A 17,830-nucleotide genomic window follows, 5' to 3' on the forward strand; every position below is an offset into this window, starting at 1 on the left:
AGTATACTGCACCAGTGACCGTGTGGCCTAATGGATAAGGCGTCGGACTTCGGATCCGAAGATTGCAGGTTCGAATCCTGTCACGGTCGAGTTTTTCCTGTTCTGCAAAAGATGCATGCTGTTTTACTGTGTTGTTTGAGTACTCTAAAACTAGTTGGAAGTTGCTGCTGTCCGCTTCCTGGCTGCAAAACCGGCGTCTACCAGAAGCACAAGCAAGACAAGGGTGATCTGTAGCGAAGTTTTCGGCACAGTGCCGTTCAGGAGAGTTTTTGTTGGAAATACTGCATCTGATTCAGGAGCCAAGGGCTACGCCACAGGCGTCTGCGCACTGTCGAGCATGTGTGTTGAATAATGGTGCTGATAGCCACGTATCATTTCAAGCAGATTTGATGCCTTTCGGAGACAATTTTTCATTGAATAGGATTGTAGCTGATTTGTGGCAGCAGGAAATAAGCTGTAGTCAAAAGAATCTTCAATAGATGGTCGCAGGTCAAATCAGTATTGTATGGCTCGTAACGCGTTGCGTGCAGCCCGGCTAGCTCAGTCGGTAGAGCATGAGACTCTTAATCTCAGGGTCGTGGGTTCGAGCCCCACGCTGGGCGGCGCAAAATTTTGTGTCTACGCGGATCCAACATGCGCCCCTCTCGTGAGCCTTGCGTAATGAACGTAACGGGTTACGACGATGCCTAGCTTCGTATGAATATCAGAGGAACGGTATTTGAAGCTGAAAGTGACTCTGAAATGAAATAAATGTGTTGTTTTGGAATTTTAGTTGTACATCGATATAGTGTGAGATGTGTAGGAAAGCAGCAGCTGTGCTAACTAAATGCAAATAATGGTCGCTCATGCGGTGCGTTTCGAGCTGAAGGGCTCCGATTCACTAGTCTGTAAGAACAAAGTACCCGAAAAGGTCGCTAGGAGGCGCCTCCTTAGCTCAGTGGCAGAGCGCTGGTCTAGTAAACCAGAGGTCGTGAGTTCGATCCTCACAGGAGGCAAATGAATTTTGTAACAGCCCCTCCCACCGTGGCCATTTCGAAAAAAGCGGTCAAGGATAAAAAAAATTATGAATGGGTGCGGTATTTAAGAAATGCTCTCGCAAATGAATAGTGTGAATGGTGCTATTAAAGTGGGCACCAGAATCTGCTGCTTTTGGCAGTCTCCGGAGAATGCCGACGTGAAATACTTAGTTCTTGTGATGTATTTTCTACCCCTGATAAAGACCCTCGCGATTGTCGTCGTCGTCGTCGTCGTCGTCGGCGCCGCCGCCGCTTTGGTAATAGCGACAACTCGCCATTGTATCACATAGGGTGAGGTACCTTCTGCAAGCGACTGAGATGGCACTAAGCGATTGAAGCTGATTTGCCACCTCTTGTTTGATCAGCGTCATAAGGGCTTGAATGTAACTTGCGATGGGACACAGCAAGAAGTAGCGTCGTACTTTTAGTACAGAAATTTGAGATGGAGAACTGCGTCAAAGATGGGAAATTCATTCTGCCAAGTGTACAAATGGCGAAAATGAAGTGTGTGTGGAGAAGTATACTGCACCAGTGACCGTGTGGCCTAATGGATAAGGCGTCGGACTTCGGATCCGAAGATTGCAGGTTCGAATCCTGTCACGGTCGAGTTTTTCCTGTTCTGCAAAAGATGCATGCTGTTTTACTGTGTTGTTTGAGTACTCTAAAACTAGTTGGAAGTTGCTGCTGTCCGCTTCCTGGCTGCAAAACCGGCGTCTACCAGAAGCACAAGCAAGACAAGGGTGATCTGTAGCGAAGTTTTCGGCACAGTGCCGTTCAGGAGAGTTTTTGTTGGAAATACTGCATCTGATTCAGGAGCCAAGGGCTACGCCACAGGCGTCTGCGCACTGTCGAGCATGTGTGTTGAATAATGGTGCTGATAGCCACGTATCATTTCAAGCAGATTTGATGCCTTTCGGAGACAATTTTTCATTGAATAGGATTGTAGCTGATTTGTGGCAGCAGGAAATAAGCTGTAGTCAAAAGAATCTTCAATAGATGGTCGCAGGTCAAATCAGTATTGTATGGCTCGTAACGCGTTGCGTGCAGCCCGGCTAGCTCAGTCGGTAGAGCATGAGACTCTTAATCTCAGGGTCGTGGGTTCGAGCCCCACGCTGGGCGGCGCAAAATTTTGTGTCTACGCGGATCCAACATGCGCCCCTCTCGTGAGCCTTGCGTAATGAACGTAACGGGTTACGACGATGCCTAGCTTCGTATGAATATCAGAGGAACGGTATTTGAAGCTGAAAGTGACTCTGAAATGAAATAAATGTGTTGTTTTGGAATTTTAGTTGTACATCGATATAGTGTGAGATGTGTAGGAAAGCAGCAGCTGTGCTAACTAAATGCAAATAATGGTCGCTCATGCGGTGCGTTTCGAGCTGAAGGGCTCCGATTCACTAGTCTGTAAGAACAAAGTACCCGAAAAGGTCGCTAGGAGGCGCCTCCTTAGCTCAGTGGCAGAGCGCTGGTCTAGTAAACCAGAGGTCGTGAGTTCGATCCTCACAGGAGGCAAATGAATTTTGTAACAGCCCCTCCCACCGTGGCCATTTCGAAAAAAGCGGTCAAGGATAAAAAAAATTATGAATGGGTGCGGTATTTAAGAAATGCTCTCGCAAATGAATAGTGTGAATGGTGCTATTAAAGTGGGCACCAGAATCTGCTGCTTTTGGCAGTCTCCGGAGAATGCCGACGTGAAATACTTAGTTCTTGTGATGTATTTTCTACCCCTGATAAAGACCCTCGCGATTGTCGTCGTCGTCGTCGTCGTCGGCGCCGCCGCCGCTTTGGTAATAGCGACAACTCGCCATTGTATCACATAGGGTGAGGTACCTTCTGCAAGCGACTGAGATGGCACTAAGCGATTGAAGCTGATTTGCCACCTCTTGTTTGATCAGCGTCATAAGGGCTTGAATGTAACTTGCGATGGGACACAGCAAGAAGTAGCGTCGTACTTTTAGTACAGAAATTTGAGATGGAGAACTGCGTCAAAGATGGGAAATTCATTCTGCCAAGTGTACAAATGGCGAAAATGAAGTGTGTGTGGAGAAGTATACTGCACCAGTGACCGTGTGGCCTAATGGATAAGGCGTCGGACTTCGGATCCGAAGATTGCAGGTTCGAATCCTGTCACGGTCGAGTTTTTCCTGTTCTGCAAAAGATGCATGCTGTTTTACTGTGTTGTTTGAGTACTCTAAAACTAGTTGGAAGTTGCTGCTGTCCGCTTCCTGGCTGCAAAACCGGCGTCTACCAGAAGCACAAGCAAGACAAGGGTGATCTGTAGCGAAGTTTTCGGCACAGTGCCGTTCAGGAGAGTTTTTGTTGGAAATACTGCATCTGATTCAGGAGCCAAGGGCTACGCCACAGGCGTCTGCGCACTGTCGAGCATGTGTGTTGAATAATGGTGCTGATAGCCACGTATCATTTCAAGCAGATTTGATGCCTTTCGGAGACAATTTTTCATTGAATAGGATTGTAGCTGATTTGTGGCAGCAGGAAATAAGCTGTAGTCAAAAGAATCTTCAATAGATGGTCGCAGGTCAAATCAGTATTGTATGGCTCGTAACGCGTTGCGTGCAGCCCGGCTAGCTCAGTCGGTAGAGCATGAGACTCTTAATCTCAGGGTCGTGGGTTCGAGCCCCACGCTGGGCGGCGCAAGATTTTGTGTCTACGCGGATCCAACATGCGCCCCTCTCGTGAGCCTTGCGTAATGAACGTAACGGGTTACGACGATGCCTAGCTTCGTATGAATATCAGAGGAACGGTATTTGAAGCTGAAAGTGACTCTGAAATGAAATAAATGTGTTGTTTTGGAATTTTAGTTGTACATCGATATAGTGTGAGATGTGTAGGAAAGCAGCAGCTGTGCTAACTAAATGCAAATAATGGTCGCTCATGCGGTGCGTTTCGAGCTGAAGGGCTCCGATTCACTAGTCTGTAAGAACAAAGTACCCGAAAAGGTCGCTAGGAGGCGCCTCCTTAGCTCAGTGGCAGAGCGCTGGTCTAGTAAACCAGAGGTCGTGAGTTCGATCCTCACAGGAGGCAAATGAATTTTGTAACAGCCCCTCCCACCGTGGCCATTTCGAAAAAAGCGGTCAAGGATAAAAAAAATTATGAATGGGTGCGGTATTTAAGAAATGCTCTCGCAAATGAATAGTGTGAATGGTGCTATTAAAGTGGGCACCAGAATCTGCTGCTTTTGGCAGTCTCCGGAGAATGCCGACGTGAAATACTTAGTTCTTGTGATGTATTTTCTACCCCTGATAAAGACCCTCGCGATTGTCGTCGTCGTCGTCGTCGTCGGCGCCGCCGCCGCTTTGGTAATAGCGACAACTCGCCATTGTATCACATAGGGTGAGGTACCTTCTGCAAGCGACTGAGATGGCACTAAGCGATTGAAGCTGATTTGCCACCTCTTGTTTGATCAGCGTCATAAGGGCTTGAATGTAACTTGCGATGGGACACAGCAAGAAGTAGCGTCGTACTTTTAGTACAGAAATTTGAGATGGAGAACTGCGTCAAAGATGGGAAATTCATTCTGCCAAGTGTACAAATGGCGAAAATGAAGTGTGTGTGGAGAAGTATACTGCACCAGTGACCGTGTGGCCTAATGGATAAGGCGTCGGACTTCGGATCCGAAGATTGCAGGTTCGAATCCTGTCACGGTCGAGTTTTTCCTGTTCTGCAAAAGATGCATGCTGTTTTACTGTGTTGTTTGAGTACTCTAAAACTAGTTGGAAGTTGCTGCTGTCCGCTTCCTGGCTGCAAAACCGGCGTCTACCAGAAGCACAAGCAAGACAAGGGTGATCTGTAGCGAAGTTTTCGGCACAGTGCCGTTCAGGAGAGTTTTTGTTGGAACTACTGCATCTGATTCAGGAGCCAAGGGCTACGCCACAGGCGTCTGCGCACTGTCGAGCATGTGTGTTGAATAATGGTGCTGATAGCCACGTATCATTTCAAGCAGATTTGATGCCTTTCGGAGACAATTTTTCATTGAATAGGATTGTAGCTGATTTGTGGCAGCAGGAAATAAGCTGTAGTCAAAAGAATCTTCAATAGATGGTCGCAGGTCAAATCAGTATTGTATGGCTCGTAACGCGTTGCGTGCAGCCCGGCAAGCTCAGTCGGTAGAGCATGAGACTCTTAATCTCAGGGTCGTGGGTTCGAGCCCCACGCTGGGCGGCGCAAAATTTTGTGTCTACGCGGATCCAACATGCGCCCCTCTCGTGAGCCTTGCGTAATGAACGTAACGGGTTACGACGATGCCTAGCTTCGTATGAATATCAGAGGAACGGTATTTGAAGCTGAAAGTGACTCTGAAATGAAATAAATGTGTTGTTTTGGAATTTTAGTTGTACATCGATATAGTGTGAGATGTGTAGGAAAGCAGCAGCTGTGCTAACTAAATGCAAATAATGGTCGCTCATGCGGTGCGTTTCGAGCTGAAGGGCTCCGATTCACTAGTCTGTAAGAACAAAGTACCCGAAAAGGTCGCTAGGAGGCGCCTCGTTAGCTCAGTGGCTGAATTCGAGTCGCAGCCGCGGTGCGGGACGGACGTGTGGCGGCTGGCTTGGCGTCTTGAAGTAAACACCGGCTGTTTGCTGTCACGAGGTTAGTCACTTCGTTACCTTTGTGAGTCAGGCTATGTTTACTGATTTCAAGATAGAATGAACGCGATTACTGTAATGAGGAAAGACACGATTAAATTTACTTTCGACCGAAATTTCTTGAGGCCTAAGGCATATGAAGTAAAGCTGTGGTTACTCGATGCTGTTAAGATTACTGGCAATGACATAATAGGTGTGCATTTATCGTTCGTTTGCAACGCGGCTTTTGTCAAACTGACTAACCCAGATTTGTGTGTCTCTATCATGGATAAGTGTGGCGGAGTACTGAAGTTTAAACATTCCGACGGTACAGTGAGTGATGTTTCCGTCTCACACGCCGGTTTAGGCATACGTACCGTTAGGGTCTTTGAGTTGCCGTTTGAGGTTTCTGCAGAGGACATTAATAAAATCCTTCGACCGTATGGCCGTGTTCTTTCGAACGTTGCAGAAAAATGGTCGGAGCCACATATGTTTCCCGTCCTGAACGGAGTGCGTCAAGTAAAGATAGATCTTCAAAGGCACATACCGTCATATATAAATGTATGCGGACACCGCGCCATAGTTATCTACGACGGTCAACCCAAGACATGTGCTTTGTGTAACTCACCAGAGCACATACGCAGTGAATGTAGTAAACGGCGTGTCCCCCAGCTACCGAGCGGGGAGGCTGCAGTTCCTGGCGCTGCTGTCAGCCTTCAGTTAACGTATGCGGCTGCCACGTACGGCCACCAATCTGCAGAAACGACAACAGTTGAGCACGTTGGACGACTCGCAGCGCCTGCGGCCGCCACAACCGCCCCAGAGTTGATCGCGTCTGTGGACGACCGAGCAGCTGCTGTTCGGCCCTCTTGCGACGATACATCTGCGATAAGTGGTCCGGACGACAGACAAACGGAACTGCGGGAGAGGATACAGTCATGCGAAGAACTAGGTACTGAACAGCCTTCCTCGGACTCGCAGAGACACGAAGTGTCCCATGAATCTACCGAATCACCGACGGAAGTCGCCAAATTACTCGACCTCCCGCCCGACGCACAGGGCGAACGAGCTGAAAGGATGTCGAGTGATGGCGACGCTGGTGTCCGTAACCGAGCCGTACACCACCCGGAAATGCAAGGAGGACAACCTCCGGAACCCCACCCGACACATGCGGAAGTGAAGGAACCCCCAACTGAGGTTCTTCGAGAAATTCACACGAGGAACTCTGAGACAACGACAGAACCGCTCTCACCACTGTCTTCTTCCACCGAACCACCAGAACATTCGCCTGACTTGTCTCCTACGGGATCCCTGCGGAGGAGGAAGACGTCAAAAAAGCGTCGTTTGGCACACCAAGCGGCAGAGACTTTGGCCCCAGCTCTCAGGGAAAAGCTGAAACATCTACAGCACAAGGATCAGAAGGCAGAAGATCTGGAGCCAGTAGGGACTACTGGGCACCCAGACAGAACGGCAAGGCAAGAAGACCCGGGGGGTGACCAACACCCATCGCAAATTGGGCTCACGAACATAGCTCCAGAAGGTGGTTCATTGTCAGGTCAACACGCACCAGCAGCACCAGTCAATTGGGCGGATGATGGCGCAGATCAGGGAGTAGATAACAAGGGTGATGACACAAGTCAAGAAGAAGACCTTTTTTATTAATAGAGTTGTCTAGATCGCCTTGAGACTAAACGAGGGACTGATGACGACGGACAGATTCCATATGAAAATGTTGCGCAGTCAATAAACTTACCTGAACTATCCGGCCCATGCTCCAAACCTATAATGTGACCACATTAAATATTAACAAAATTCAAAATGCAACTAAAGTAGCCGCACTTCAAGATTTTATCTATCAGTCGGACACCGATATAGCCCTTTTACAGGAAGTGCTGATTCGAGACCTTCATATCCCAGGATTCAATGCTATTTTAAATGTAGCTGTCGAACATAGTTGTGGGACGGCTATTCTTGCTAGAGAGGGCATCGACATGACAGACATTTGTAAATTAGACTCTGGGAGGGGCATTCGGTGTAACATCCATAATACAGCTATTATAAATGTTTATGCACCATCAGGCAATAATGCACGAGAAGAAAGGGCTACGTTTTACAGAAGTGATATCTTAATTCTACTTCAGGACAACCCTGCTAAGGTTCTGCTTGGAGGTGACTGGAATTGCGTACTTAATGACAAGGACCAACGGCCAAATTTTAATAAGTCCAAGGAGCTACAGTATTTAGTGTCGCACATGAAATGGACAGATGCTTGGGAACTGAAATTTCCTACATTGGTCAAATTTACTTACTTTAGTAGCAGGTCCCAAAGTAGGATCGACCGATTTTATGTATCATCTACTTTAGAACATGATGTTGTTGGCGTTGAAGTAATACCTACCTTTATTTCCGACCACCTAGGCGTCAAGTGCAGCATACGGTTAAGCAAACAGTCAGCTCACTGGGGCAGGCCCTTTTGGAAACTGAATATAAGCGTGCTATTGGAGAACGCCTTAGCTGCAGAAATACAAGAGACTTGGCGGGCCGCCTTACGAGTGCGTCACAAACATCGGTCCACCGTTGAATGGTGGACCGCTGTGGCGAAGAAAAAATTAAGGGCGACTCTGATAGCGTTTAGCAAGGAGAGGATGAGGTGGATACGACACACAACAGAGTTCCACTACGCCTGCTTACGTGATCTTTACGAGGAGCCACTGTCCCAGGACATTCTCATACAGATCAACAAAACAAAAGCAGCGCTCCTCAATATTAAGAGATCACAGCTAGAAGGATTAAAAATCAGATCGCACTCACACAGTATTGTGGCAGACGAAAATGCCTCAATATATCACCTCATACAACACGCCAAACAAAGGCGACGAAATTTTATAGGGTCTCTCAGAGCCGAAGATCAGAGAGTCCTCACCACCCAGAAAGACATGATCGACGAGGCGTATCGTTTTTACAATTCTCTATATAGTGTCACTCAGATAGACGACAATGCTGTACGAGACCTCTTATCATCAACAGGCCTAGAGAACACTATAACGGAAGAGGACAACCGCAACTTCTATGCTGCCCTCACCAAGGATGACGTTTTTGACGTACTTAGGTGTTCACCTTCCAAGAAGTCACCAGGTCCAGATGGGCTGCCACTGGAGTTTTACCGAACGTACTGGCACATTATAGGCAATGAATTCACGGACATGATAAACGAAATTCTTCATGGGGAGGATGTCCCAGTGGCCTTCAAACAGAGCATAACAGTGTTAATTCCAAAGGGCAGGACCACAGGTTTAAAGGATATTACAAAGACACGGCCCATAAGCCTCTTGAATTCTGACTACAAAATAGTAGCTAGGGTTCTTAAAGAGAGACTGCAACCGATTTTAGGAAAGATCATCGGTAGTCATCAGACTTGTCTTCCAGGGCGCAGTATCTTTACAACTGTAAGTGCGTACAGGGACATAGCTTCCATTTTTGCAAATACAACAGCAAATGGTGGTCTGGCTTTTATCGACTTTAGCAAGGCATTTGACAGAGTCAATCACGAATATCTTCTGAAAACCATGACCTACATGGGGTTTTATGATGGTAATGTGAACGTTTTAGCCAACATCTTAAATGGTTTATCAACGAAAGTGACTATTAATGGTCATCGCACTAAAGATATTCCCGTAGCCAGTGGAGTCCCTCAGGGGAGTCCATTGTCGATGATGTTATATGTAGTTGCCTTGGAACCACTTTTAAGGAGGTCAGACGACGTCTTAGAGGGCTTGCAAGTGTCAGGCATGAAACAAGTGACGAATGCATTCGCAGATGACGTAGGAGTGATAATTCGCAGCGCCGCAGACATAGCACGGTTAACAGAAAACTTGCAGTTGTACTGCACGGCCTCGGGTGCGAGAATAAATGACACGAAGAGTGTTTTTCTAAATCTGCACGGACTATCTGACGTCACCATCACTTGGGCTAAGAGTGTGGACCGGCATACAGCCCTGGGAGTTACTCTCTACAGCTGCCCTCTTCGGATAATCGCATCTAACTGGAGAACTGTCCTCGATAAGATCCGTGGCACGCTCATTTTAAACCATATGAGGGACGTCAACATCAAGCAAAAAATTAAGTTGATAAACTTAGCGGTTTTATCCAGGGCAACTTACATCGGCCAGATTTTGCCAATACCAAAAGGAATAGCTAAAGCGATAATGTCGACCGTTTGTAGCTACATTTGGCACGGGAATATCTTTCGAGTTGCTGTGGACGCGTTGACCTTACCACCGGAAGAGGGAGGCCTTGGCCTCACAGATGTCCACAAAACATCTACTGCCTTATTTCTTAAGCGGTCTTTGCAAGTTATTGAAAGTCATCCAGACGGCCTCACAGCTCAATTATTCAATTTTTTTAAACCACAAAGCTTCCAACCGCCTATAGATATAAGTCAGATCAATTATAAATTAAAACATATTAAATTCTTCTACTTTGAATTAAGCTACATGCGCTGCATAGTACGGGATAAACGCAAGAGAAACTGTCGCTATATCATTAACAGTTTACGAACGGCGGCCAATTACAATAAGACACAGGCCAAGAACCCGAACAGAGCCTGGAAAACTATATGGACCAATATCAACAACAAGTTACTATCAACGGAAGTTCAGGTGGCATGGTACAGAGTGGTGAATAACGTCATAAGTACTAATGAAAAACTTCATTCTATAGGTCTCAGTGACACAAACACTTGTCAGAAATGTAACGCAACTGACACGTTGGATCACCGCTTTGTCTGCAGGGGGTATAAAGATCTATGGCAAGAGGTCAAGCAGCAGATCGCCTTCCTGACCCGCAGCGATGGGAGGGAGCTCAATTTGAATCTTATTTTCTTCCCGGACAAGGTATTTTTTCCTGCACCGAAAAATAATGCCATATTATGGCTTCTTGGGAACTACGTGAGTTACGTTGTCAACTCGAAAGGTGACGATAATATCACGGACTACCGGACATATCTCTGTGGGGAATACTATAAATTACACAAGCAACAAGATCATAAAAAGCATTTTGGAAATATGTTACGAATCCTGTTTCACAAACAGGGAATAGGTTAAGATGTCACGGTAAAGTCATCCTAGGACGAAACGAGCTAAAGTAGGGGACTGCTGGTGAGGGTGAAGTACGGTGGGGACTTCGTGTGACCCGTGGCCGCTTCGGTAGCCGTGAAGGCCACATCAGAACCCCGAAACAGCTATGCATACGGCAGTATCACCAATAGCAGCTGCATTTAGACTGTCAGCCATTCTATTCCCGAAGAGGTTCTTCGATTTCATTTCCTTCTTTCATTATTTAAAAAAAAAAAATATTCAATAAACAAAAAAAAAATTAAAAATGGCAAAATGAACACTTGCCATGTTAACGGAACTGGTTCTTTTTCGTGTTCAATGCATCTTTTTCGTTTTCTTTATAAAAAAAAATAAAAAAAAGGGGTTGGTTAGAGCGTTTCAAAAACGTGGTTAAGGCACAAAAAAAAAAAAAAAGTTGGTTAGAGCAAAAAAAAAAGTGAAAAAAAAAGTCGTAGAGCATCCGACTGCAGATCGAGAGGTCCCCGGATATTAAAAAAAAAAAAAGAAAAAAAAATAGTGGCAGAGCGCTGGTCTAGTAAACCAGAGGTCGTGAGTTCGATCCTCACAGGAGGCAAATGAATTTTGTAACAGCCCCTCCCACCGTGACCCTTTCGAAAAAAGCGGTCAAGGATAAAAAAAATTATGAATGGGTGCGGTATTTAAGAAATGCTCTCGCAAATGAATAGTGTGAATGGTGCTATTAAAGTGGGCACCAGAATCTGCTGCTTTTGGCAGTCTCCGGAGAATGCCGACGTGAAATACTTAGTCGTCGGCGCCGCCGCCGCCGCCGCTTTGGTAATAGCGACAACTCGCCATTGTATCACATAGGGTGAGGTACCTTCTGCAAGCGACTGAGATGGCACTAAGCGATTGAAGCTGATTTGCCACCTCTTGTTTGATCAGCGTCATAAGGGCTTGAATGTAACTTGCGATGGGACACAGCAAGAAGTAGCGTCGTACTTTTAGTACAGAAATTTGAGATGGAGAACTGCGTCAAAGATGGGAAATTCATTCTGCCAAGTGTACAAATGGCGAAAATGAAGTGTGTGTGGAGAAGTATACTGCACCAGTGACCGTGTGGCCTAATGGATAAGGCGTCGGACTTCGGATCCGAAGATTGCAGGTTCGAATCCTGTCACGGTCGAGTTTTTCCTGTTCTGCAAAAGATGCATGCTGTTTTACTGTGTTGTTTGAGTACTCTAAAACTAGTTGGAAGTTGCTGCTGTCCGCTTCCTGGCTGCAAAACCGGCGTCTACCAGAAGCACAAGCAAGACAAGGGTGATCTGTAGCGAAGTTTTCGGCACAGTGCCGTTCAGGAGAGTTTTTGTTGGAAATACTGCATCTGATTCAGGAGCCAAGGGCTACGCCACAGGCGTCTGCGCACTGTCGAGCATGTGTGTTGAATAATGGTGCTGATAGCCACGTATCATTTCAAGCAGATTTGATGCCTTTCGGAGACAATTTTTCATTGAATAGGATTGTAGCTGATTTGTGGCAGCAGGAAATAAGCTGTAGTCAAAAGAATCTTCAATAGATGGTCGCAGGTCAAATCAGTATTGTATGGCTCGTAACGCGTTGCGTGCAGCCCGGCTAGCTCTGTCGGTAGAGCATGAGACTCTTAATCTCAGGGTCGTGGGTTCGAGCCCCACGCTGGGCGGCGCAAAATTTTGTGTCTACGCGGATCCAACATGCGCCCCTCTCGTGAGCCTTGCGTAATGAACGTAACGGGTTACGACGATGCCTAGCTTCGTATGAATATCAGAGGAACGGTATTTGAAGCTGAAAGTGACTCTGAAATGAAATAAATGTGTTGTTTTGGAATTTTAGTTGTACATCGATATAGTGTGAGATGTGTAGGAAAGCAGCAGCTGTGCTAACTAAATGCAAATAATGGTCGCTCATGCGGTGCGTTTCGAGCTGAAGGGCTCCGATTCACTAGTCTGTAAGAACAAAGTACCCGAAAAGGTCGCTAGGAGGCGCCTCCTTAGCTCAGTGGCAGAGCGCTGGTCTAGTAAACCAGAGGTCGTGAGTTCGATCCTCACAGGAGGCAAATGAATTTTGTAACAGCCCCTCCCACCGTGGCCATTTCGAAAAAAGCGGTCAAGGATAAAAAAAATTATGAATGGGTGCGGTATTTAAGAAATGCTCTCGCAAATGAATAGTGTGAATGGTGCTATTAAAGTGGGCACCAGAATCTGCTGCTTTTGGCAGTCTCCGGAGAATGCCGACGTGAAATACTTAGTTCTTGTGATGTATTTTCTACCCCTGATAAAGACCCTCGCGATTGTCGTCGTCGTCGTCGTCGTCGGCGCCGCCGCCGCTTTGGTAATAGCGACAACTCGCCATTGTATCACATAGGGTGAGGTACCTTCTGCAAGCGACTGAGATGGCACTAAGCGATTGAAGCTGATTTGCCACCTCTTGTTTGATCAGCGTCATAAGGGCTTGAATGTAACTTGCGATGGGACACAGCAAGAAGTAGCGTCGTACTTTTAGTACAGAAATTTGAGATGGAGAACTGCGTCAAAGATGGGAAATTCATTCTGCCAAGTGTACAAATGGCGAAAATGAAGTGTGTGTGGAGAAGTATACTGCACCAGTGACCGTGTGGCCTAATGGATAAGGCGTCGGACTTCGGATCCGAAGATTGCAGGTTCGAATCCTGTCACGGTCGAGTTTTTCCTGTTCTGCAAAAGATGCATGCTGTTTTACTGTGTTGTTTGAGTACTCTAAAACTAGTTGGAAGTTGCTGCTGTCCGCTTCCTGGCTGCAAAACCGGCGTCTACCAGAAGCACAAGCAAGACAAGGGTGATCTGTAGCGAAGTTTTCGGCACAGTGCCGTTCAGGAGAGTTTTTGTTGGAAATACTGCATCTGATTCAGGAGCCAAGGGCTACGCCACAGGCGTCTGCGCACTGTCGAGCATGTGTGTTGAATAATGGTGCTGATAGCCACGTATCATTTCAAGCAGATTTGATGCCTTTCGGAGACAATTTTTCATTGAATAGGATTGTAGCTGATTTGTGGCAGCAGGAAATAAGCTGTAGTCAAAAGAATCTTCAATAGATGGTCGCAGGTCAAATCAGTATTGTATGGCTCGTAACGCGTTGCGTGCAGCCCGGCTAGCTCAGTCGGTAGAGCATGAGACTCTTAATCTCAGGGTCGTGGGTTCGAGCCCCACGCTGGGCGGCGCAAAATTTTGTGTCTACGCGGATCCAACATGCGCCCCTCTCGTGAGCCTTGCGTAATGAACGTAACGGGTTACGACGATGCCTAGCTTCGTATGAATATCAGAGGAACGGTATTTGAAGCTGAAAGTGACTCTGAAATGAAATAAATGTGTTGTTTTGGAATTTTAGTTGTACATCGATATAGTGTGAGATGTGTAGGAAAGCAGCAGCTGTGCTAACTAAATGCAAATAATGGTCGCTCATGCGGTGCGTTTCGAGCTGAAGGGCTCCGATTCACTAGTCTGTAAGAACAAAGTACCCGAAAAGGTCGCTAGGAGGCGCCTCCTTAGCTCAGTGGCAGAGCGCTGGTCTAGTAAACCAGAGGTCGTGAGTTCGATCCTCACAGGAGGCAAATGAATTTTGTAACAGCCCCTCCCACCGTGGCCATTTCGAAAAAAGCGGTCAAGGATAAAAAAAATTATGAATGGGTGCGGTATTTAAGAAATGCTCTCGCAAATGAATAGTGTGAATGGTGCTATTAAAGTGGGCACCAGAATCTGCTGCTTTTGGCAGTCTCCGGAGAATGCCGACGTGAAATACTTAGTTCTTGTGATGTATTTTCTACCCCTGATAAAGACCCTCGCGATTGTCGTCGTCGTCGTCGTCGTCGTCGGCGCCGCCGCCGCTTTGGTAATAGCGACAACTCGCCATTGTATCACATAGGGTGAGGTACCTTCTGCAAGCGACTGAGATGGCACTAAGCGATTGAAGCTGATTTGCCACCTCTTGTTTGATCAGCGTCATAAGGGCTTGAATGTAACTTGCGATGGGACACAGCAAGAAGTAGCGTCGTACTTTTAGTACAGAAATTTGAGATGGAGAACTGCGTCAAAGATGGGAAATTCATTCTGCCAAGTGTACAAATGGCGAAAATGAAGTGTGTGTGGAGAAGTATACTGCACCAGTGACCGTGTGGCCTAATGGATAAGGCGTCGGACTTCGGATCCGAAGATTGCAGGTTCGAATCCTGTCACGGTCGAGTTTTTCCTGTTCTGCAAAAGATGCATGCTGTTTTACTGTGTTGTTTGAGTACTCTAAAACTAGTTGGAAGTTGCTGCTGTCCGCTTCCTGGCTGCAAAACCGGCGTCTACCAGAAGCACAAGCAAGACAAGGGTGATCTGTAGCGAAGTTTTCGGCACAGTGCCGTTCAGGAGAGTTTTTGTTGGAAATACTGCATCTGATTCAGGAGCCAAGGGCTACGCCACAGGCGTCTGCGCACTGTCGAGCATGTGTGTTGAATAATGGTGCTGATAGCCACGTATCATTTCAAGCAGATTTGATGCCTTTCGGAGACAATTTTTCATTGAATAGGATTGTAGCTGATTTGTGGCAGCAGGAAATAAGCTGTAGTCAAAAGAATCTTCAATAGATGGTCGCAGGTCAAATCAGTATTGTATGGCTCGTAACGCGTTGCGTGCAGCCCGGCTAGCTCAGTCGGTAGAGCATGAGACTCTTAATCTCAGGGTCGTGGGTTCGAGCCCCACGCTGGGCGGCGCAAGATTTTGTGTCTACGCGGATCCAACATGCGCCCCTCTCGTGAGCCTTGCGTAATGAACGTAACGGGTTACGACGATGCCTAGCTTCGTATGAATATCAGAGGAACGGTATTTGAAGCTGAAAGTGACTCTGAAATGAAATAAATGTGTTGTTTTGGAATTTTAGTTGTACATCGATATAGTGTGAGATGTGTAGGAAAGCAGCAGCTGTGCTAACTAAATGCAAATAATGGTCGCTCATGCGGTGCGTTTCGAGCTGAAGGGCTCCGATTCACTAGTCTGTAAGAACAAAGTACCCGAAAAGGTCGCTAGGAGGCGCCTCCTTAGCTCAGTGGCAGAGCGCTGGTCTAGTAAACCAGAGGTCGTGAGTTCGATCCTCACAGGAGGCAAATGAATTTTGTAACAGCCCCTCCCACCGTGGCCATTTCGAAAAAAGCGGTCAAGGATAAAAAAAATTATGAATGGGTGCGGTATTTAAGAAATGCTCTCGCAAATGAATAGTGTGAATGGTGCTATTAAAGTGGGCACCAGAATCTGCTGCTTTTGGCAGTCTCCGGAGAATGCCGACGTGAAATACTTAGTTCTTGTGATGTATTTTCTACCCCTGATAAAGACCCTCGCGATTGTCGTCGTCGTCGTCGTCGTCGGCGCCGCCGCCGCTTTGGTAATAGCGACAACTCGCCATTGTATCACATAGGGTGAGGTACCTTCTGCAAGCGACTGAGATGGCACTAAGCGATTGAAGCTGATTTGCCACCTCTTGTTTGATCAGCGTCATAAGGGCTTGAATGTAACTTGCGATGGGACACAGCAAGAAGTAGCGTCGTACTTTTAGTACAGAAATTTGAGATGGAGAACTGCGTCAAAGATGGGAAATTCATTCTGCCAAGTGTACAAATGGCGAAAATGAAGTGTGTGTGGAGAAGTATACTGCACCAGTGACCGTGTGGCCTAATGGATAAGGCGTCGGACTTCGGATCCGAAGATTGCAGGTTCGAATCCTGTCACGGTCGAGTTTTTCCTGTTCTGCAAAAGATGCATGCTGTTTTACTGTGTTGTTTGAGTACTCTAAAACTAGTTGGAAGTTGCTGCTGTCCGCTTCCTGGCTGCAAAACCGGCGTCTACCAGAAGCACAAGCAAGACAAGGGTGATCTGTAGCGAACTTTTCGGCACAGTGCCGTTCAGGAGAGTTTTTGTTGGAACTACTGCATCTGATTCAGGAGCCAAGGGCTACGCCACAGGCGTCTGCGCACTGTCGAGCATGTGTGTTGAATAATGGTGCTGATAGCCACGTATCATTTCAAGCAGATTTGATGCCTTTCGGAGACAATTTTTCATTGAATAGGATTGTAGCTGATTTGTGGCAGCAGGAAATAAGCTGTAGTCAAAAGAATCTTCAATAGATGGTCGCAGGTCAAATCAGTATTGTATGGCTCGTAACGCGTTGCGTGCAGCCCGGCAAGCTCAGTCGGTAGAGCATGAGACTCTTAATCTCAGGGTCGTGGGTTCGAGCCCCACGCTGGGCGGCGCAAAATTTTGTGTCTACGCGGATCCAACATGCGCCCCTCTCGTGAGCCTTGCGTAATGAACGTAACGGGTTACGACGATGCCTAGCTTCGTATGAATATCAGAGGAACGGTATTTGAAGCTGAAAGTGACTCTGAAATGAAATAAATGTGTTGTTTTGGAATTTTAGTTGTACATCGATATAGTGTGAGATGTGTAGGAAAGCAGCAGCTGTGCTAACTAAATGCAAATAATGGTCGCTCATGCGGTGCGTTTCGAGCTGAAGGGCTCCGATTCACTAGTCTGTAAGAACAAAGTACCCGAAAAGGTCGCTAGGAGGCGCCTCCTTAGCTCAGTGGCAGAGCGCTGGTCTAGTAAACCAGAGGTCGTGAGTTCGATCCTCACAGGAGGCAAATGAATTTTGTAACAGCCCCTCCCACCGTGGCCATTTCGAAAAAAGCGGTCAAGGATAAAAAAAATTATGAATGGGTGCGGTATTTAAGAAATGCTCTCGCAAATGAATAGTGTGAATGGTGCTATTAAAGTGGGCACCAGAATCTGCTGCTTTTGGCAGTCTCCGGAGAATGCCGACGTGAAATACTTAGTTCTTGTGATGTATTTTCTACCCCTGATAAAGACCCTCGCGATTGTCGTCGTCGTCGTCGTCGTCGTCGGCGCCGCCGCCGCTTTGGTAATAGCGACAACTCGCCATTGTATCACATAGGGTGAGGTACCTTCTGCAAGCGACTGAGATGGCACTAAGCGATTGAAGCTGATTTGCCACCTCTTGTTTGATCAGCGTCATAAGGGCTTGAATGTAACTTGCGATGGGACACAGCAAGAAGTAGCGTCGTACTTTTAGTACAGAAATTTGAGATGGAGAACTG

The 17,830-nt window shown here is 46.8% G+C and overlaps 23 non-coding genes across 23 annotated transcripts; all 23 read left to right on the top strand.

The window, feature by feature from the left end:
* Positions 1-16: 16 nt before the first annotated feature.
* Trnar-ucg (transfer RNA arginine (anticodon UCG)) lies at positions 17-89 on the top strand. The gene has a single exon. It is a non-coding gene; the product is annotated as a tRNA-Arg (tRNA).
* A 440-nt stretch (positions 90-529) lies between these two features.
* On the top strand, positions 530-602 carry Trnak-cuu (transfer RNA lysine (anticodon CUU)). Its single transcript has one exon. It is a non-coding gene; the product is annotated as a tRNA-Lys (tRNA).
* Positions 603-923: 321 nt separating this feature from the next.
* Trnat-agu (transfer RNA threonine (anticodon AGU)) lies at positions 924-995 on the top strand. Its single transcript has one exon. It is a non-coding gene; the product is annotated as a tRNA-Thr (tRNA).
* A 554-nt stretch (positions 996-1,549) lies between these two features.
* Positions 1,550-1,622, top strand: Trnar-ucg (transfer RNA arginine (anticodon UCG)). Its single transcript has one exon. It is a non-coding gene; the product is annotated as a tRNA-Arg (tRNA).
* A 440-nt stretch (positions 1,623-2,062) lies between these two features.
* Positions 2,063-2,135, top strand: Trnak-cuu (transfer RNA lysine (anticodon CUU)). Its single transcript has one exon. It is a non-coding gene; the product is annotated as a tRNA-Lys (tRNA).
* A 321-nt stretch (positions 2,136-2,456) lies between these two features.
* On the top strand, positions 2,457-2,528 carry Trnat-agu (transfer RNA threonine (anticodon AGU)). The gene has a single exon. It is a non-coding gene; the product is annotated as a tRNA-Thr (tRNA).
* Positions 2,529-3,079: 551 nt separating this feature from the next.
* Positions 3,080-3,152, top strand: Trnar-ucg (transfer RNA arginine (anticodon UCG)). The gene has a single exon. It is a non-coding gene; the product is annotated as a tRNA-Arg (tRNA).
* Positions 3,153-3,592: 440 nt separating this feature from the next.
* On the top strand, positions 3,593-3,665 carry Trnak-cuu (transfer RNA lysine (anticodon CUU)). Its single transcript has one exon. It is a non-coding gene; the product is annotated as a tRNA-Lys (tRNA).
* Positions 3,666-3,986: 321 nt separating this feature from the next.
* On the top strand, positions 3,987-4,058 carry Trnat-agu (transfer RNA threonine (anticodon AGU)). Its single transcript has one exon. It is a non-coding gene; the product is annotated as a tRNA-Thr (tRNA).
* A 551-nt stretch (positions 4,059-4,609) lies between these two features.
* On the top strand, positions 4,610-4,682 carry Trnar-ucg (transfer RNA arginine (anticodon UCG)). Its single transcript has one exon. It is a non-coding gene; the product is annotated as a tRNA-Arg (tRNA).
* Positions 4,683-5,122: 440 nt separating this feature from the next.
* On the top strand, positions 5,123-5,195 carry Trnak-cuu (transfer RNA lysine (anticodon CUU)). The gene has a single exon. It is a non-coding gene; the product is annotated as a tRNA-Lys (tRNA).
* Positions 5,196-11,784: 6,589 nt separating this feature from the next.
* On the top strand, positions 11,785-11,857 carry Trnar-ucg (transfer RNA arginine (anticodon UCG)). Its single transcript has one exon. It is a non-coding gene; the product is annotated as a tRNA-Arg (tRNA).
* A 440-nt stretch (positions 11,858-12,297) lies between these two features.
* Positions 12,298-12,370, top strand: Trnak-cuu (transfer RNA lysine (anticodon CUU)). Its single transcript has one exon. It is a non-coding gene; the product is annotated as a tRNA-Lys (tRNA).
* Positions 12,371-12,691: 321 nt separating this feature from the next.
* On the top strand, positions 12,692-12,763 carry Trnat-agu (transfer RNA threonine (anticodon AGU)). Its single transcript has one exon. It is a non-coding gene; the product is annotated as a tRNA-Thr (tRNA).
* Positions 12,764-13,314: 551 nt separating this feature from the next.
* Trnar-ucg (transfer RNA arginine (anticodon UCG)) lies at positions 13,315-13,387 on the top strand. Its single transcript has one exon. It is a non-coding gene; the product is annotated as a tRNA-Arg (tRNA).
* A 440-nt stretch (positions 13,388-13,827) lies between these two features.
* Trnak-cuu (transfer RNA lysine (anticodon CUU)) lies at positions 13,828-13,900 on the top strand. The gene has a single exon. It is a non-coding gene; the product is annotated as a tRNA-Lys (tRNA).
* Positions 13,901-14,221: 321 nt separating this feature from the next.
* Trnat-agu (transfer RNA threonine (anticodon AGU)) lies at positions 14,222-14,293 on the top strand. The gene has a single exon. It is a non-coding gene; the product is annotated as a tRNA-Thr (tRNA).
* Positions 14,294-14,847: 554 nt separating this feature from the next.
* Trnar-ucg (transfer RNA arginine (anticodon UCG)) lies at positions 14,848-14,920 on the top strand. The gene has a single exon. It is a non-coding gene; the product is annotated as a tRNA-Arg (tRNA).
* Positions 14,921-15,360: 440 nt separating this feature from the next.
* On the top strand, positions 15,361-15,433 carry Trnak-cuu (transfer RNA lysine (anticodon CUU)). Its single transcript has one exon. It is a non-coding gene; the product is annotated as a tRNA-Lys (tRNA).
* A 321-nt stretch (positions 15,434-15,754) lies between these two features.
* Positions 15,755-15,826, top strand: Trnat-agu (transfer RNA threonine (anticodon AGU)). The gene has a single exon. It is a non-coding gene; the product is annotated as a tRNA-Thr (tRNA).
* A 551-nt stretch (positions 15,827-16,377) lies between these two features.
* Positions 16,378-16,450, top strand: Trnar-ucg (transfer RNA arginine (anticodon UCG)). Its single transcript has one exon. It is a non-coding gene; the product is annotated as a tRNA-Arg (tRNA).
* Positions 16,451-16,890: 440 nt separating this feature from the next.
* Positions 16,891-16,963, top strand: Trnak-cuu (transfer RNA lysine (anticodon CUU)). The gene has a single exon. It is a non-coding gene; the product is annotated as a tRNA-Lys (tRNA).
* Positions 16,964-17,284: 321 nt separating this feature from the next.
* Trnat-agu (transfer RNA threonine (anticodon AGU)) lies at positions 17,285-17,356 on the top strand. Its single transcript has one exon. It is a non-coding gene; the product is annotated as a tRNA-Thr (tRNA).
* Positions 17,357-17,830: the final 474 nt, after the last annotated feature.

The sequence above is a fragment of the Schistocerca cancellata genome, unplaced genomic scaffold (genome assembly GCF_023864275.1).
Source record: "Schistocerca cancellata isolate TAMUIC-IGC-003103 unplaced genomic scaffold, iqSchCanc2.1 HiC_scaffold_354, whole genome shotgun sequence".
In the NCBI taxonomy this organism is placed as follows: Eukaryota; Metazoa; Arthropoda; class Insecta; order Orthoptera; family Acrididae; genus Schistocerca; species Schistocerca cancellata.